Genomic DNA, 18,759 nt, shown 5'->3' with positions numbered 1-18,759 from the left:
TTGTTGGTTATTGACCGGAGAGCCTTCTCGGTCATGTCTACATGTCTCCCGAACCCGTAGGGTCTACACACTTAAGGTTCGGTGATGCTAGGGTTGTTAGGAAGACTTGTATGTGATTATCGAATGTTGTTCGGAGTCCCGGATGAGATCCGGACGTCACGACGAGTTCCGGAATGGTCCGGAGGTAAAGATTTATATATGGGAAGTTGTCATACGGTCGCCGGAAAGGTTCGGGGGCATATCGGTATTGTACCGGGGCCACCGGAGGGGTTCCGGGGGTCCACCGGGAGGGGCCACCTCTTTCGGGGGGGGGCCTTATGGGCTGTATGGAGAAGGGAACCAACCCAAGTGAGCTGGGGCGCCACACCCCCCTAGGGCCCATGCGCCTAGGGTTTGGGGGGAAACCCTAAGGGGGGCGCCCCTTGCTTGGGGTGCAAGCCCCCCTCCCCTTGGCCGCCGCCCCCCTAGGAGATTGCATCTCCTAGGGCCGGTGCCCCCCCTAGGCCCCCTATATATATTGGGGGGAGGAAGGGCTTCACACCCCACGCCTTTGGTGCCTCCCTCTTCCTCTCCAACACCTCCTCCTCCTCCATAGAGCTTGGCGAAGCCCTGCCAGAGTACTGCAGCACCACCACCACCATGCCGTCGTGCTGCTGCTGGAGCCATCTTCCTCAACCTCTCCTTCCCCCTTGCTGGATCAAGAAGGAGGAGACGTCACGCTGACCGTACGTGTGTTGAACACGGAGGTGCCGTCCGTTCGGCGCTAGGATCTCCGGTGATTTGGATCACGTTGAGTATGACTTCCTCATCCCCGTTCTTTGAACGCTTCCGCGCGTGATCTACAAAGGTATGTAGATGCAATCCGATCACTCGTTGCTAGATGAACTCATAGATGGATCTTGGTGAAATCGTAGGAATTTTTTTTCTGCAACGTTCCCTAACAGTGGTATCAGAGCTAGGTCTATGCGTAGTTCTCTTTGCACGAGTAGAACACAATTTGTTGTGGGCGTAGATGTTGTCAACTTTCTTGCCGCTACTAGTGTTATCTTGCTTCAACGGTATTGTGGGATGAAGCGGCCCGGACCAACCTTACACATACGCTTACGTGAGACCGGTTCCATCGACTGACATGCACTAGTTGCATAAGGTGGCTGGCGGGTGTCTGTCTCTCCCACTTTAGTTGGAGCGGATTCGATAAAAAGGGTCCTTATGAAGGGTAAATAGAAGTTGACAAATCACGTTGTGGCTTTCACGTAGGTAAGAAAACGTTCTTGCTAGAACCCTATTGCAGCCACGTAAAACTTGCAACAACAATTAGAGGACGTCTAACTTGTTTTTGCAGCAAGTGTTTTGTGATGTGATATGGCCAAAGCTGTGATGAATGATGAATGATATATATGTGATGTATGAGATGTTCATGCTATTGTAATAGGAATCACGACTTGCATGTCGATGAGTATGACAACCGGCAGGAGCCATAGGAGTTGTCTTTATTTTTTGTATGACCTGCGTGTCATTGAGAAATGCCATGTAAATTACTTTACTTTATTGCTAAACGTGTTAGCCATAGTAGTAGAAGTAATAGTTGGCGAGCAACTTCATGGAGACACGATGATGGAGATCATGATGATGAAGATCATGGTGTCATACCAGTGACAAGATGAACATGGAGCCCCAAGATGGAGATCAAAGGAGCTATGTGATATTGGCCATATCATGTCACTATTATTATTTGATTGCATGTGATGTTTATCATGTTTTTGCATCTTGTTTACTTAGAACGACGGTAGTAAATAAGATGATCCCTCATAATAATTTCAAGAAAGTGTTCCCCCTAACTGTGCACCGTTGCGACAGTTCATTGTTTCGAAGCACCACGTGATGATCGGGTGTTAGATTCCAACGTTCACATACAACGGGTGTAAGACAGATTTACACATGAAAACACTTAGGTTGACTTGACGAGCCTAGCATGTACAGACATGGCCTCGGAACACAGAAGACCGAAAGGTCGAGCATGAGTCATATAGAAGATACGATCAACATGAAAGTGTTCACCGATGTTGGCTAGTCCGTCTCACATGATGATCGGACACGGCCTAGTTAACTCGGATCATGTTATACTTAGATGACTGGAGGGATGTCTATCTGAGTGGGAGTTCATTGAATAATTTGATTTAGATGAACTTAATTATCATGAACTTAGTCTAAAATCTTTACAACATGTATTGTAGATCAAATGGCCAACGTTGTCCTCAACTTCAACGCGTTCCTAGAGAAAACCAAGCTGAAAGACGATGGCAGCAACTATACGGACTGGGTCTGGAACCTGAGGATCATCCTCATAGCTGCCAAGAAAGATTATGTCCTACAAGCACCGCTAGGTGACGCACCTGTTCTCCCTGCAGAACAAGACGTTATGAACGCTTGGCAGACACGTACCGGTGATTACTCCCTCGTTCAGTGCGGCATGCTTTACAGCTTAGAACCGGGGCTCCAAAAGCGTTTTGAGAGACACAGAGCATATGAGATGTTCGAAGGGCTGAAAATGGTTTTTCAAGCTCATGTCCGGGTCGAGAGATATGAAGTCTCCGACAAATTCTTCAGCTGTAAGATGGAGGAAAATAGTTTTGTTAGTGAGAACATACTCACTATGTCTGGGTTACATAACCGCTTGACTCAGCTGGGAGTTAATCTCCCGGATGACGCGGTCATTGGCAGAATCCTTCAGTCGCTTCCACCGAGTTACAAGAGCTTTGTGATGAACTTCAATATGCAGGGGATGGAAAAGACCATTCCTGAAGTATTTGCAATGCTGAAATCAGCAGAGGTAGAAGTCAAAAAGGAACATCAAGTGTTGATGGTGAATAAAACCACTAAGTTCAAGAAAGGCAAGGGTAAGAAAACCTTCAAGAAGGACGGCAAAGGAGTTGCCGCGCCCGGTAAGCAAGCTGCCGGGAAGAAGCCAAAGAATGGACCCAAGCCCGAGATTGAGTGCTTTTATTGCAAGGAAAGTGGTCACTGGAAGCGGAACTGCCCCAAATACTTAGCGGACAAGAAGGCCGGCAAAACGAAAGGTATATGTGATATACATGTAATTGATGTGTACCTTACCAGTACTCGCAGTAGCTCCTGGGTATTTGATACCGGTGCGGTTGCTCACATTTGTAACTCAAAACAGGAGCTGCGGAATAAGCGGAGACTGGCGAAGGACGAGGTGACGATGCGCGTTGGGAATGGTTCCAAGGTCAATGTGATCGCCATCGGCACGCTACCTCTACATTTACCTACAAGATTAGTTTTAAACCTCAATAATTGTTATTTAGTGCCAGCTTTGAGCATGAACATTGTATCAGGATCTCGTTTAATTCGAGATGGCTACTCATTTAAATCCGAGAATAATGGTTGTCCTATTTATATGAGAGATATGTTTTATGGTCATGCTCCGATGGTGAATGGTTTATTCTTAATGAATCTCGAGCGTAATGCTACACATATTCATAGTGTGAGTACCAAAAGATGTAAGGTTGATAATGATAGTCCCACATACTTGTGGCACTGCCGCCTTGGTCACATAGGTGTCAAACGCATGAAGAAGCTCCATGCAGATGGACTTTTAGAGTCTCTTGATTACGAATCATTTGACACGTGCGAACCATGTCTCATGGGTAAAATGACCAAAACTCTGTTCTCAGGAACAATGGAGCGAGCAACCAACTTATTGGAAATCATACATACTGATGTGTGCGGTCCAATGAGTGTTGAGGCTCGCGGTGGTTATCGTTATGTTCTCACCCTCACCGATGACTTGAGTAGATATGGGTATGTCTACTTAATGAAACACAAGTCTGAGATCTTTGAAAGGTTCAAGGAATTTCAGAGTGAGGTTGAGAATCAACGTGACAGGAAAATCAAGTTCCTGCGATCAGATCGTGGAGGAGAATACTTGAGTCACGAATTTGGCACACACTTAAGAAAATGTGGAATAGTTTCCCAACTCACGCCGCTTGGAACACCTCAGCGTAATGGTGTGTCCGAACGTCGTAATCGCACTCTATTGGACATGGTCCGATCTATGATGTCTCTTACCGATTTACCGCTATCATTTTGGGGCTATGCTTTAGAGACTGCCGCATTCACTTTAAATAGGGCTCCGTCAAAATCCGTTGAGACGACACCGTATGAGTTATGGTTTGGGAAGAAACCTAAACTGTTGTTTCTAAAAGTTTGGGGATGCGATGCTTATGTCAAGAAACTTCAACCTAAAAAGCTCGAACCCAAGTCGAAAAAATGCGTCTTCATAGGATACCGTAAAGAAACTATTGGGTATACCTTCTACCTCAGATCCGAAGGCAAGATCTTTGTTGCCAAGAATGGATCCTTTCTAGAGAAGGAGTTTCTCTCGAAAGAAGTAAGTGGGAGGAAAGTAGAACTTGATGAAGTATTACCTCTTGAACCGGAAAATGGCGCAACTCAAGAAAATGTTCCTGAGGTGCCTACACCGACTAGAGATGAAGTTAATGATGATGATCATGAAACTTCATATCAAGTTGCTACTGAACTTCGTAGGTCCACAAGGACACGTTCTGCACCAGAGTGGTACGGCAACCCTGTCTTGGAAATCATGTTGTTAGACAACGGTGAACCTTCGAACTATGAAGAAGCGATGGTGGGCCCAGACTCTGACAAATGGCTGGAAGCCATGAAATCCGAGATAGGATCCATGTATGAAAACAAAGTATGGACTTTGACTGACTTGCCCGTTGAGCGGCGAGCCATAGAAAATAAATGGATCTTTAAGAAGAAGACAGACGCGGATGGTAATGTGACCATCTATAAAGCTCGACTTATCGCTAAGGGTTATCGACAAGTTCAAGGGGTTGACTACGATGAGACTTTCTCACCGGTAGCGAAGCTGAAGTCCGTCCGAATCATGTTAGCAATTGCCGCATTCTATGATTATGAGATATGGCAAATGGACGTCAAAACGGCATTCCTTAATGGTTTCCTTAAGGAAGAATTGTATATGATGCAGCCGGAAGGTTTTGTTGATCCTAAGAATGCTGACAAGGTGTGCAAGCTCCAACGCTCGATTTATGGGCTGGTGCAAGCATCTCGGAGTTGGAACATTCGCTTTGATGAGATGATCAAAGTGTTTGGGTTTATGCAGACTTATGGAGAAGCCTGCGTTTACAAGAAAGTGAGTGGGAGCTCTGTAGCATTTCTCATATTATATGTAGATGACATACTTTTGATGGGAAATGATATAGAGCTTTTGGACAGCATTAAGGCCTACTTGAATAAGAGTTTTTCAATGAAGGACCTTGGAGAAGCTGCTTATATATTGGGCATCAAGATCTAATGAGATAGATCAAGACGCCTCATAGGTCTTTCACAAAGCACATACCTTGATAAGATATTGAAGAAGTTCAATATGGATCAGTCTAAGAAGGGGTTCTTGCCTGTGTTGCAAGGTGTGAAATTGAGCTCAGCTCAATGTCCGACCACGGCAGAAGATATAGAAGAGATGAGTGTCATCCCCTATGCCTTAGCCATATGTTCTATTATGTATGCCATGCTGTGTACCAGACCTGATGTAAACCTTGCCGTAAGTTTGGTAGGAAGGTACCAAAGTAATCCCGGCAAGGAACACTGGACAGCGGTCAAGAATATCTCAAAGTACCTAAAAAGGACTAAGGAAATGTTTCTCGTTTATGGAGGTGACGAAGAGCTCATCGTAAAAGGTTACGTCGACGCTAGCTTTGACACAGATCTGGATGACTCTAAGTCACAAACCGGATACGTGTATATTTTGAATGGTGGGGCAGTAAGCTGGTGCAGTTGCAAGCAGAGCGTTGTGGCGGGATCTACATGTGAAGCGGAGTACATGGCAGCCTCGGAGGCAGCGCATGAAGCAATTTGGGTGAAGGAGTTCATCACCGACCTAGGAGTCATACCCAATGCGTCGGGGCCGATCAAGCTCTTCTGTGACAACACTGGAGCTATTGCACTTGCCAAGGAGCCCAGGTTTCACAAGAAGACAAGGCACATCAAGCGTCGCTTCAACTCCATTCGTGAAAATGTTCAAGATGGAGACATAGATATTTGTAAAGTACATACGGACCTGAATGTAGCAGATCCGTTGACTAAACCTCTCCCTAGAGCAAAACATGATCAACACCAGAATTCCATGGGTGTTCGATTCATCACAATGTAACTAGATTATTGACTCTAGTGCAAGTGGGAGACTGTTGGAAATATGCCATAGAGGCAATAATAAAAGGATTATTATTATATTTCCTTGTTCATGATAATTGTCTTTTATTCATGCTATAATTGTGTTATCCGGAAATCGTAATACATGTGTGAATACTTAGACACCAACATGTCCCTAGTAAGCCTCTAGTTGACTAGCTCGTTGATCAACAGATAGTCATGGTTTCCTAACTATGGACATTGGATGCCATTGATAACGAGATCACATCATTAGGAGAATGATGTGATGGACAAGACCCAAACCTAAACATAGCACAAGATCGTATAGTTCGTTTGCTAGAGTTTTCCAATGTCAAGTATCTTTTCCTTAGACCATGAGATCGTGTAACTCCCGGATACCATAGGAGTGCTTTGGGTGTACCAAACGTCACAACGTAACTAGGTGACTATAAAGGTATACTACGGGTATCTCCGAAAGTGTCTGTTGGGTTGACACGGATCAAGACTGGGATTTGTCACTCCGTATGACGGAGAGGTATCTCTGGGCCCACTCGGTAATGCATCATCACTGAGCTCAAAGTGACCAAGTGTCTGGTCATGGGATCATGCATTACGGTACGAGTAAAGTGACTTGCCGGTAACGAGATTGAATGATGTATTGGGATACCGACGATCGAATCTCGGGCAAGTAACGTACCGATTAGCAAAGGGAATTGTATACGGGGTTGCTTGAATCCTCGACATCGTGGTTCATCCAATGAGATCATCGAGGAGCATGTGGGAGCCAACATGGGTATCCAGATCCCGCTGTTGGTTATTGACCGGAGAGCCTTCTCGGTCATGTCTACATGTTTCCCGAACCCGTAGGGTCTACACACTTAAGGTTCGGTGACGCTAGGGTTGTTAGGAAGACTTGTATGTGATTACTGAATGTTGTTCGGAGTCCTGGATGAGATCCCGGACATCACGAGGAGTTCCGGAATGGTCCGGAGGTAAAGATTTATATATGGGAAGTTGTCATGCGGTCGCCGGAAAGGTTCGGGGGCATATCGGTATTGTACCGGGGCCACCGGAGGGGTTCCGGGGGTCCACCGGGAGGGGCCACCTCTTCCAGGGGGGCCTTATGGGCTGTATGGAGAAGGGAACCAGCCCAAGTGGGATGGGGCGCCACACCCCCCTAGGGCCCATGCGCCTAGGGTTTGGGGGTAAACCCTAAGGGGGGCGCCCCCTTGCTTGGGGGGCAAGCCCCCCTCCCTTTGGCCGCTGCCCCCCTAGGAGATTGCATCTCCTAGGGCTGGCGCCCCCCCTAGGCCTCCTATATATAGTGGGGGGGGGGGAGGAAGGGCTTCACACCCCACGCCTTTGGTGCCTCCCTCTCCCTCTCCAACACCTCCTCCTCTTCCATAGAGCTTGGCGAAGCCCTGCCGGAGTACTACAGCTCCACCACCACCACGCCGTCGTGCGGCTGCTGGAGCCATCTTCCTCAACCTCTCCTTCCCCCTTGCTGGATCAAGAAGGAGGAGACGTCACGCTGACCGTACGTGTGTTGAACACGGAGGTGCCGTCCGTTCGGCGCTAGGATCTCCGGTGATTTGGATCACGTCGAGTACGACTTCCTCATCCCCGTTCTTTGAACGCTTCCGCGCGTGATGTACAAAGGTATGTAGATGCAATCCGATCAGTCGTTGCTAGATGAACTCATAGATGGATCTTGGTGAAACCGTAGGAAATTTTTTGTTTTCTGCAACGTTCCCTAACAAACTCTTGCCAGCCGGACAGCCGGTTCTTCGAACTGCGACTTTTGGCAAGAGAGGGCTTGGGTGCCGGAACACTACTTGTCTGACCGCGGGTAGGACTTCTAATATAACCGAAGGCGGCCAGTCCCCGGGCCGACTAGTCGAACCCGGTGCCGGACGAAAAAAGTGAATGTAATGACATGATCATAAGCATGATACTCTTCATTTATAGATAAAAGATGGCAGTCCCCGAGCTCTCCTCGGGGGGCCTATTGTCTCGTACTTAGTACGAAAGTTAGCATGATACATACTGCATTTCATCTGTAAAATCTTCGGAGGAGGTTGGCGTTCCATGGTCGTTCTGACTCTTTGCTGGAGTCGTCTCTCTTTTCGTGCCTTCGGCTTCTGTGCGTCGATCAGGTAGTAGGAGTCATTTCCCAGCGCTCTGCTGATGACGAAGGGGCCTTCCCAAGGGGCCGAGAGCTTGAGCTGGCCGGCTGTTCGCTGGATCAGCCGGAGCACGAGGTCGCCTTCTTGGAAAGATCTTGGTCTGACCTTCCGGCTATGGTAGCGGCGCAAGCCCTGCTGGTAGATGGCGGACCGGCTGAGGGCTAACAGCCGGCCTTCTTCCAGCAGATCGACGCCGTCTTCTCGTGCTTCCTTGGCCTCCGCCTTTGTGTACATGGTTACCTGAGGCGAGTCGAACTCGATGTCGGTTGGGACGACCGCCTCGGCACCATACACGAGGAAGAAAGGAGTGAAGCCGGTTGACTTGTTTGGGGTAGTGCGCAGACTCCAGAGGACGGCCGGCAGCTCGTCGAGCCAACAGCCGGCCAAACGTTCCAGTGGTACAACCAGTCGGGGCTTGATGCCGGAAAGGATGAGGCCGTTGGCTCGCTCGACTTGGCCATTTGACTGCGGGTGGGCAACGGACGCTAAGTCCAACCGGATGCCCTGCATCACGCAGAAACGTGCCAAAGCTCCCTTGGCGAAATTCATGCCATTGTCGGTGATGATGCTATGTGGCACGCCGTAGCGAGTTGTTATATCTGCGATGAATGTCACGGCAGTCGACCCATTCAGCTTCTTGATCGGCTTGGCCTCAATCCATTTGGTGAATTTGTCCACGGCGACAAGCAGGTGTGTCATGCCGCCGCGCACCGTCTTGAATGGGCCCACCATGTCCAGTCCCCAAACAGCGAAGGGCCAAGTGAGGGGAATGGTCTTGAGTGCCGAAGCCGGCATGTGTTGCTTGGAGCTGAAGACTTGGCACCCTTTGCAATGTTTAACTAACTCCTTGGCGTCGTCCAAAGCCGTCGGCCAAAAGAACCCATGGCAGAAAGCTTTGGTGACGAGTGATCTTGAGGCCGCATGGTGGCCGCATTCTCCTTGGTGGATGTCTCTGAGGATTGCAATGCCCTTCTCTTGCTCGACGCATCACTGGAAGACTCCAGTGAAACTGTGCCTGACAAGCTCTCTATTGACGATTGTGTATGCTCCGGCTCGGCGTTGGACTTGTCTTGCCTCTGTTTCGTCAGCCGGCAGATCTTGGTTTATTAGGAAGTTGAGGATGGACTGAGCCCATGATGGAGCTGCGACTTCTTCTATTGCCAATACGGCTACTGCGACCAGGGCGGGCGGGCTGGGTGGTGAAATGCTGGAGTCGGCCGCCGCCTATTGTGTTGGTGCAGTCCCCGGGCCGACTACCGCAGTCCCCGAGCCAGGTGTGGCAGTCCCCAGGTCGGGCGTAACTACGGAAGTCCCCGAGCCGCCTACTGATGTCCCCGAGCCGACTATCGATGTCCCCGGGTCACCTGCTTGGTTCTTCGAACCGGACCCGGCCGCGTCGGGGTCAGGCAGCACGAAGATGGAATCGGACTCTGGAGACGGCTTGATAGACGGCTTGAGGAGGCGTTGTAGAGAGACACCAGTTGGTATTGCCTGCCGAGTGGAGCCTATTCGAGCCAGGGTATCAGCTGGCTCGTTGTCGGCTCGCGGTACGTGGAGGAACTCGCATCCTTCAAAGTACCCGCTGATCTGCTGAACGAGGAAGCGGTAGCTTGCCATATTTGCATCCTTGGCGTCCCAGTCGCCGGATGATTGCTGGACTACCAAGTCCGAGTCGCCGTAACATTGGATCCGGCGTATGCCGAGCTCTTTGGCAAGCCGGAGCCCATGTATGAGCGCCTCCTACTCGGCCACGTTGTTGGAGGTGGCAAAGTGAATTTGCAGCGTGTATCTGAGCTTGTCGCCTTTGGGAGAGGTGATGATGACGCCGGCTCCCAAGCCGGTGCGCATCTTGGACCCGTCGAAGTGCATGCGCCAATGAGTGGAGTCGGGAGCTGGCGGTAGGTACTGGGTCTCGGCCCAGTCGATGAGGAAGTCGGCCAATGCTTGGGACTTGATGGCGGTGCGAGGCTGGTAGAAGATCGTGTAGGGGGCCAGCTCGATGGCCCATTTTGCCACCCGACCGGATGCATCCCGGCTGCCTATGATCTCGGCAAGCGGGGCGGTGCATACGACCGTGATGGGGTGCTCTTGGAAGTAGGGCTTCAGCTTCTTGGCGGCGAAGTACACGCCATAGCACATCTTCTGGTAATGCGGGTAGTTCTGCTTCGAGGTAGACAGCACCTCGCTCAAATAGTACACTGGCCTCTGGACCGGCTGGGCTCGGCCCTCTTCTGGGCGCTGGACTACGATGACGGTGCTGACCACCCGGCTGGTTGCAACAACGTAGAGGAGCATGGGCTCTTTCTCAGTCGGCGCCGCCAGGACAGGCGGCGTGGCCAGCATCTTCTTTAGCTCGTGAAAAGCTTGGTCGGCTTGGTTGTTCCACTCGAAGTGAGTGGTCTTCTTCATGAGGCGGTAGAGGGGGAGAGCTTTCTCTCCGAGCCGGCTGATGAAGCGGTTCAGGGAGGCCAAGCACCCGGTGAACTTCTGGACGTCTCGAAGTTTGGTGGGAATCGCCATTCTCTCAATGGCCTTGATCTTTACTGGGTTGCATTCGATGCCGCGTTCGGAGACCAGGAAGCCTAGGAGCTGGCCGGCTGGCACTCCGAACACGCATTTCTCGGGGTTGAGCTTGATCTGGAACCGACGCAGGTTTTCAAATGTTTCCTTGAGGTCCTCCAGTAAGGTGTCGCGCTTTTCCGTCTTCACCACAATGTCGTCTACGTAGACGTGGGCATTTCTGCCGGGCTGCTTGAGGAGGCACTTCTGCATGCAACGCTGAAAAGTGGCACCGGCATTTCTTAAGCCGAATGTCATGGTCAGGTACCAGAAAGCTCCGAATGGCGTGATGAAGGCGGTCTTCAGGCGGTCAGCCGGATCTAGCTTTATCTGGTGGTATCCTGAGTAAGCATCCAAAAAACTCAACAACTCGCATCCGGCCGTGGAGTCTATCACTTGATCAATCCTTGGCAGGGCAAAGGGATCTTTGGGGCAGGCCTTGTTGAGGCTCGTGTAGTCTATGCACATGCGCCACTTGTTGTTCTTCTTTAGCACGAGGACCGGGTTGGCGAGCCACTCTGGAAAGAAAACCTCCATAATGAAGTCGGCTGCCAGAAGCCGGGCTATCTCCTCTCCCACAATCCTTCTTTTCTCCTCCGACAGTTGGCGGAGGGGTTGTTTGACTGGTTTTGCGCCTTCTCGGACGTGTAGCTTGTGCTCGGCGAATTCCTTCGGAACACCCGACATGTCCTTAGGGGACCATGCAAAGATATCCTGATTCTCATGGAGGAAGTCGGCGAGCTCGCCTTCCTATTTGTTGTTTAGATTTGCCCCGATTACGGCAAACCTTTCTGGATGCTCGGGGTCAAGAGGTATCTTCTTCGTCTCCTTGGCCGGCTAGAAAGATCCTTGGGCATCACACTCCTTGGGATCGGGGGACAGGGCCGGCTGTTTGCTGGCCATGGCCACGACTCGGTCCAACATCTTCTTTTCTTCGGCAATCACAAGGGACTCGGCCAGCCGGCTGCTGGCTGCAGCGCAGTCGGAAGATTCTTATAATCGCCGGCTACGGTGAGGATGCCCTTGGCGCTCGGCATCTTCATATTGAGGTAAGCATAGTGGGGAACAGCCATGAACCTGGCCAAGGCAGGACGGCCAAGCAATGCATGGTAGGGGCTCTCCAGGTCCACCACTTCAAACCAGATCGCTTCTCGGCGGAAATGATCCTTGTCCCCAAAGAGTACATCAATCTTGATCTTGCCAATGGGGGTGCGGGACAGGCCAGGTACAATGCCATGGAACATAGTCCGAGTAGGCATGAGTTGCTTCGTCTTGACGTTCAGCTTCTCCAGGGTGTCACGGTACAGGATGTTGATGCTGCTCCCGCCGTCTATCAGCACTCGGGAGAAATGGGCGGCGCGTCTGTCCGTTGCAAGGGTGGCATCCAAAACCAACGCATAAGAGCCGAGAGACGGCATCACCTCTGGGTGGTCGGCCCGGCAACAGCTGATAGGCTTTTCTGACCACTTCATGTGCTCGGCGGGGTTGGCAGCGACCATGTTGACTTCTTGGTGCTCTCGGCGTCTGCTACGCCGGCCTTCGGGCTGGCTTGTAAAGACGACGTAGGCGGCATGCTCATCGGGGAACTCATCGTGCACATCTCCAACCGCTGGCCGAGCGGTCGACGGCTACGGAGCCGGAGGCGGCGGGCCAGCAGGCGGAGGCGGCGCGAGCCCTTCGCCTTTGGAGATTTGGGTGAGCCAGTGGCACTTCCGGGTTGTGTGCTTGGACGGCTTCGCGCCGCTGTGGAACTTGCATGGGGCGTCGAGAGTTTGCTCGTAGGACAAGGCCGGCTGCCAAGCCGGCCTGCCGTCCTTCGGCTTCTTGGATGCGGGCCGCCCTTCGGGCTGCTTGTCCTCGACTGTGGCCACCTGCCGGCTAGTGGAGATCGGCACGGGGCCCTTGCGCTTGTGGTCGTTCTGGTATGGGCGTCGGCCGGAGTCCCCAGCCGGCGTCTTGGGCGCCGGGTTGATTACCTTCCCGGACGCGTCTACCCGGAGTTCGGTCTTCATTGAGGAGTCGGCGGTGGCGTACTTGTCCGCTATGACCAGAAGCTCGTCAAGGGTAGTCGGCTCGTCGCAGAGGAGCTTGTGCTTAAGGAGGGTGCCTTCTCGGTAGCCGACGGTGAAGTATTCTATGGCTTGCACCTCGTGCACCCCTTCGCAAGAGTTGCGGAGCTCGGCCCAACGCGTAAGGTAGTCGCGAGTGGATTCGGCGGGGCCTTGTACGCACAAAGAGAGCTGTCTGGGCTTGGGGCCCGCTTGTAGGTGCTGGTGAAGTTGTGGACGAAGGCCTCCGTGAAGTCTAGCCAGCTGTTGATACTGTAGGGCCTGAGGCTATTGAGCCAGGTCCGCGCCGTGCCTTGCAGCATGAGGGGCATGTACTTCACGGCAACGCGCCTGTTGCCGTTTGCTATGCGAACCGCTATGGAGTAGTCGATCAACCAATCTTCCGGCTTCACGGAGCCGTTGTACTTGGGCGTGTCTCTTGGGAGCGAGAACCCTTTGGGGAAAGGCTCGTCGCGGATGCGAGGGCCGAAGCAAGGCGGGCCGACATCATCTTCTTCTTCTAGCTCCACGGATCGCGCTAGGCGGTCGATCCAATGGCGGGCGTCGTTCTCGCCGACTCCTTCACGGAGACCTAGTCGGCCGCTGAGAGTCGGATGTGTGACAGGCGGCGGGGTGGGATATCTCTCCCCACGAGGCGGAGGCAGAGGCGGGTTGCCCCGCCGCTCCACGTCCCGGGGACGGCCTTCTGTGTCTCGCTCGATGGAGGTCCGGGTTCGGCTTCGGCTGGCAGCCGGCTCCTTCTCGTGACGCGCGTGGGTTTTACCCGCAGTCGGTGTCCGGGACGTCGCGCCGTGCTCTTGGCGCGGGGGAGGGCTTTCCACGCGGGCGTCGGCTTTGTGCCGCTGTGCGGCTACATCGATTAGTTGCTGGATGCGTCTGGTCATGTGGGGGAGTTCTTCGGCCCCCAGTCTGTCTAGCTCGTCTACGGCCGCCTGGGCGGCGCGCAGGTTCTCGAGCGGAGTGGCGTAGACTGGGCGGTCGACTCCTAGCGTGTCGGCGAGGGCAGCGCCGCGCTGTCTGACAACGCCGGCTTGGCTTGGCCTGCCTGGGGGCGGCGTGCCAAAGGCGGCGCGGTCGGCTTCGCGCTGGTGGGCCTCGGTGAGGCGTCTCATGGAGGCCAACTTCCGGCCCTCCGCGAGGAGGGCGAGGCGGCGAGCCTCCAGTGCTTCGGCATCAGTATCGGCCGGGAGGTGGATGGACAAATCGTGGACCGCTGCATGCGGGGCGTCGACGACGTTCTCGCCAGAAGCGCCACCGTGGCCGATGACCATCACCTCGGTGGTGGCGCCGTCACAGCCATCGGCCCGGGGAAGAGGGTCATTGTAGATCGCAACGTCGGTGGGGAAAGCATCGGGCGAGGCCGTGTCGGAGTCGACAGGCATCGGATCGGTGGAGCCAACAGACTCCAAGTCCACAGCAAGCTCGCCGGAGACGTGGAGCTGGCCGAGGATGTTGACGAGGTGGTCGGTGCCCGCATCAGAGGCGAGCTCGTCGGAGATGAGGGTCTCGTCAAGGAGATCGGCGAGGCCGCTCACTGCGCAGACGTTGGCGACGCCTTGCAGCACGTCGTGGCAAGCGCCATCGGGCGTGCCGGGCTGGCTACGCTCGTTAGGGAGGAAGAGGGTTCCCGTCCAGAACAGGTCTCCGGACGACGGTGCTCCTGGTCCCACGGTGGGCGCCAAACGTCGGGTGGTAGGTGCAATATATGCCAACGGGTGGCTTATCATTGTGGGAGCCAGTAAGACATCGCCGGTGACTGGAAGCGGGATGAGGCGAAGACATGCACGCGGCGAATATTACCCAGCTTCGGAGCTCTCCGTGGAGATAACACCCCTACTGCTGCTCTGCGGGGTCTCCGCATGATCACTAGATGAACGAGTGGCTACAAGATCCTCCTTGAGCTGTTTTGCGAGAAGAAGAAGAAGGGCATGGCTAGCTCTCCTCTCCTCTCTATATGGTGTCTAAAACTAGCACCGATCAACCCTTTGCATGGGTGCCCTGGGGGGTTTATATAGGCTCACCCCCAGGGGTACAATGGTAATCCGGCTTGGCGTGGGCCCCAGCCGTCTGTGTCTACGCTCGCCGACTTCTGCGCCGGCTGCTGGGGCCCGCCGGCTGCCGGCTCCCTGGTCGACAGGCATGCCCCACTGTCCAGGGCCTTGTCGGTGGCTGGTTACTGTTGCCTCAACCTGGTGACGAGGGCTTCGCCGAGGTGGGCGTGGCTACAGTGCCGCCGCCCGGCGGGCGATCGCTGTAGCCTCACCGCGTCTTGTCTCCTTAATGGGGCGTCTCCTTCGAGGAAGGAGGCAAGCCGGCCGTGGGGAGCCAGCCCCGTCTCGGGCCGACTGGGGGAGGCCTGGCCGCCTTCGGGTGTCTCTTTGCCCGAAGGGGCCCACCGCCCGTGGGCCGCGCTGGCAGCCCGTCATGGGTGACATCAGGGTCAACATGGCAACAGTGCCGCGCCGGACGGGTCATGGCCACCCCGTACGGGGCACTGTGCCAGGCGTGCTCCGGGATTCGGGGGTGGCAGGCTTTATTATAGCCACGCCCCGTCACATCGCCGTTATGTGGATGCAGACTTCGAGGGTACGATCTTGACCGCTTTGTGGGAGCTGGCCTCTTGGAGTCGGCCTTCTCGTGGCCGGCTTCTCGGAGCCGGCCCTCCCGCGGCTTTCTTCATGAGGGCTAAAGCCGGGTCGCCTTCCGATAGTCGGCCTGGGAGACGGCCGGCAAGGAGAAGGCGGCCCCACGTCTTGGATTCTTGAGGGCCGGATCGACTCGTAATTTTTTCAGAAGGGCCAGGGGGAGCCGGCTAGGCTACCCGTGGTCATTTACTCCGACAGAGCGTATGTAATGTATTTTCTGAAATGAGTGAAATAAGTTAATTGAAAAAAGTGAAATATATCTTTTTGGTGTCAAACGACTATTTCAATGTTTGAAACAGATATCTCTGCCGAGTGAAATGCATTTCAATACTTTTTTGGTAAATACGAAGTGAAATTAGTTTTGGAATAGTGAAATTATATTCTTTGAAATGTGATTTTTCAAATTTGTTAAATACTTATTTTGGAACTAGTGAAATTATATTCTTTGAAATGAGTGAAACAATTTGGAAATATTAATTTTTTTAAAACAAGTAAAGTTTATTGTTGAAACAAATGAAATCTAGTTTTTCAATTGAGTGAGTGTAATATTGTTTCTGAAATAAGTTTCTTGAAACGAGCGAAATATAGCTTTAAAATCTAATGTTTTATGAAAATGATTTCAAAAATAATTGAAATATATAAAACAAAATATATGCAAAAATGATCTTGTTTTGAAGGTCTTGTCACCACGAATTCAAATATACAAAAAGTTTCAATATTGGACATTTGATTCAAAAGATATAAATCATTAAAAATATGAGGATGAAAATAAAATGCATGTCATATGTATGGCCTGAGAGAATGCATGCATGTATACATGCACAGTTCTCTCTACCCAACTCTCTTTCTTCTGTAAAAAGCTGACTTCATCTGACATTAGTACATGTATTACTATGTGTATTCTATATCCGAAAATAGAATATAAAAGCTGCACGAATCTTGACGAAAGTGACAGACGGTGGATTGCTTACCGGTAGCTCCAGGCTCCAGTAAAAAAACTTAGAGGGTGCTTGGATACGTTTTAGTCCCATGACTAAAAGTAGTAGGACTAAAATTTGCTAGCCTCACCCATGCTTGGATCCAAATACTAAAGAGACGAAAATCAAGTTATTGAGCATTTATTATCCTCCAAACCCTCCAATCCAGAACTCACATGTGTTAAAGGAGAGACATTAAATGATGAGAAAGAGGGCTAATACATATTTTAATAGGTTTCCTATGACTAAAAAATTTTAGTCTCAAGACTAGTCCTAGCCTCTCTTTAGTCAGGGATGCTTGAAACTTTAGCCTCTAAAAAAGACTATTTTTAGTCAGACTAAAAATAGTCCCTTGAATCCGAGCACCCTCTTAGTCGGCCTCCCATGCGGCTTGCATCTCCCATGCGGCTCGGCGTGTGTGCGTGGGGTAGGTAGAAGAAAAAGAGAAAAGGGAGGAGAGAGAGGGGATGGGTGACTGACGTGGGCCAATTGGATCGCTTAAATAAAGCGCCGGTGCCCCAGATGCCCCCCGATGGCCTAGGTGTGGCCTGCGCCCACCGGCTATATTTTTCGTCCAATCCGGCGCCTAAAAAATGGTCTGGAGGCTTCTTAAGGACGTTAGTGGAAATGCTCTAAAATATGCACACGCAAAAGACTGAAACATCTCAGCATACCTGTCAAGCGGATCTGTTAAGAACTCGAATCCATCCCCGACCGCCTCCGCCGTCACCATAGGTTCAACCGCCCGCGCGCAGAGCAGAGCACGCAAAGGGCTGGAGATTGCAGTGGACCCAGTTTGTCAAAAAAAAAAATCGCTCGGTCGTCAGGAGACGCCGTTGTGCTCGATCGGTAGGCCGGTACGGCTGGACCACAACCATCATGGACCAATGGAACATTTTCGATCCAGTCGTCACGGCGATGCATCGCTCCGCTGCCCTGGCATACGGGCCTATTCCTGTACGCTAAATTTCCACCGCGTATAATCTCCAGTATTTTCCAAACACAATAAATGCCGGCTACATCAACGAGCTGTACTATTGGTCCACGTAACAGGTGCAGGCCTGCCCGTGAGCTCTATCGCCACGCCGAGTCCCAGCCTTTCACAATGGAGTTAGTCCAATTCTACAGTTAGCCTAGAAATGTAAGCGAATTTAAAGATATTAATGGATTTCAATTTTCAAATAATGTGAGCAAATTTGAAAAAAATAACATATTAATAAATTCACACTTTAAAAATGCTTGCGACCTTTAAATATATCGATGAATTTGGAAAAAACAATCATGGACTTTAAAAAATGTCCATAGTTTTCTATATGTTCATGAGTTTAAACTAATATTTGTTAATTAAATGTGAAAAAATAATTAGACAAAATAAAAATGAAAGGAAAGAGGAAACAAAGAAGAAAAAACCCAAAAATAATATTAACAACCATAGAAACATAGAAAATGAATAAAAGGAAAAAACAGGCAATAATTATTTCAAACCAAAAAAATAGACCGACACATTACAACTTTTTTTCCGATAAAGGACTTTTCATTGAATAGATATATCGAGATGATACAATCGTATTGAAAGAAAGACCGACCTCTGCATAGCTAGATGCACACAGCCAAAAAGTCCAGAGCACTCTAAAATAAAATAATTTGATACAAAGGCAAGCAATAAATTGTGTCCAGCCTAAGAAGCGGTAGACCCTATCCGTAAATCACACCGCCATCCATGTGGGTAGAAAACCTCCCTAGCCGTACGCTTCAGCCGTGTAGACGCCATCATAAAAAGGTCCCTGTCCTCCGGCTTCTGCAGGATAGACCACGTACGGAGCCATCGTGTACAAACATTGATAACCTGCATAGGAGATGAGACACATTTATTGTTAAAAACCACATCATGTGCAGAAAATTGTTTATCAATATCTCGCAACCAGTTGCCGAACATATTTCGTGCACTACGTGGTGGGTATAAATTCGAAGCTACTTGGACCATGGCCCAAACTATCCGAGCAAACTTACACTCGAAAAATAAGTGTTTAATAGTCTCGTCATGTTGGCAAAAGACACATGTCTTGGACCCATGCCAGTTTCGTCGTGCCAGGTTATCTCTGGTTAG

This window comes from Triticum aestivum, chromosome 2A (assembly GCF_018294505.1).
Source record: "Triticum aestivum cultivar Chinese Spring chromosome 2A, IWGSC CS RefSeq v2.1, whole genome shotgun sequence".
Classification (NCBI taxonomy): Eukaryota; Viridiplantae; Streptophyta; class Magnoliopsida; order Poales; family Poaceae; genus Triticum; species Triticum aestivum.
Note: the sequence above shows the minus strand (reverse complement) of the source record.